Raw genomic sequence first — 1842 nt, forward strand, 5'->3', positions numbered from 1 at the left:
AAAGGTAAACCGGGGAACACACAGAAGGACTATTCCAAGGTGAAGTGTTGGAATTGTCAAAAGATGGGACACTATGCAGTTGTGTGTCCGAAGAAGAAGAAGAAGAAGGGAAAGAACCAGGACGTGGCAGCTTCAGCTGAGATTGAGGACTTTGCAGGTCGTTTTGACCGGGAGTTTGCGTTCACTACATGTGAGTCCTCTAGTACAGGATCACCTGCCACACAGGTTCAGAGGGAGCATGCTTTTCCCTCAATTAGCGGAGCATCTACAGGTATTTGGTATGTGGACAGTGGGGTTTCACGTCACATGACAGGAGTCCGTGAGTATTTCTCAAAGCTTTCAGAGAGTGGCACTGATATTGAGGTAGTACTCGGTGATGACAGAGTTGTTAGAGCAGTCGGGGTGGGGACAGTGACATTTCAGAGGGAGTCCAAACCTCCCTTGAAGGTGTCAGAGGTTCTTTATGTGCCAGGGATGAGGAAGAACCTCATATCCGTCTCAGCTTTGGAGGACAGAGGATATGACGTACTGTTCAGGGGAGGACAGGTGTTAATGTATCCCAGGGACACTCCAGCTGATTCAGCTAGAGTGATAGGTGTACGCCATGCAAAGGTGTACAAGTTTGCATTTCAGCCCCTTTTGGCATTGAGCAGTAGTACCGACAGCAGAGCTAGCAGTTCTGAGCTGTGTGAGATTTGGCACCGCAGGATGGGACATATGTATCATGGAGCCTTGAGGACATTGCGGGAGATCACTACAGGTGTGCCAGATTTCAGTACTGATCACTTTGATACTTGCAGAAGTTGTGCGATGGGCAAATTTGCCAAATCCCCTTTTCCCAGCAGTGACAGCAGAGCGACGGGGATACTTGATTTGATTCATTCCGATGTGAGCGGTCGGATGTCTCATGTTTCCTTGAGTGGGTATGAGTACTATGTTTTATTCATTGATGATCACTCCAGGAGGACCTAGATTTATTTCTTGAATACCAAGAGTGAGGTCTTCAAGCGGTTTCAGGAGTTCAGAGCTCTTGTGGAGACACAGACAGGCCGAAAGATCAAGTCCTTGAGGTCGGACAATGGAGGAGAGTACACCCTTGGAGAGTTTGTTGACTATTGTGCGGAGGCAGGCATTAGGAGGGAGTTCACTGTTCCTTACAACCCCCAGCAGAACGGGGTTGCGGAGAGGAAGAACAGATCCATCATAGAGGCTGCCAAAGCTATGTTACATGATCAGGGGTTGCCATTGTTCTTGTGAGCAGAGGCCTGCAACACAGCTGTTTACTTGCAGAACAGGAGTCTGCATCGTGCCTTGGGGCACATGACTCCGGAGGAGGCTTTCTCTGGGAAGAAGCCTGATCTTGGTCATCTTCATATCTTTGGATGCATTACATACTCCTATATACCCAAGGAGAAGAGGACCAAACTAGAGCCCACCACAGAGAAGGGTATCTTTGTGGGCTACAGTGAGACCTCAAAGGCCTTTCGGATTTACATTTCTGCACAGAGGAGAGTTGTTGTCAGACGGGATGTGAAGTTCGAGGAGGACAGGGCCTTTAGGAGGTCACGAGAGTTAGAGTATCTGGATCAGCCAGACCCTCAGCAGCAGTTGAGTCAGTCGCAGGGATCCAGTGGGCAGGGATCAGGAGGATCCGGAGGTACATCTATGAGGATGTCAGGTCCATCAGTGAGCAGTGGCTCATCGAGCTAGAGGGGTGGTGCTCCGGGCAGCATGCAGAGCAGTTCACAGAGCAGTTCACTAGGGAGTCCACTGATGGACAGTTCACACGGTACCTCAGCTTCTACAGGTTCAGATGCAGGCAGGAGGACAGCAGACAGACAG

Source organism: Pinus tabuliformis, chromosome 7, assembly GCF_031772625.1.
Source record: "Pinus tabuliformis cultivar Carrire ecotype Pingquan chromosome 7, CPIR1, whole genome shotgun sequence".
Lineage (NCBI taxonomy): Eukaryota > Viridiplantae > Streptophyta > Pinopsida > Pinales > Pinaceae > Pinus > Pinus tabuliformis.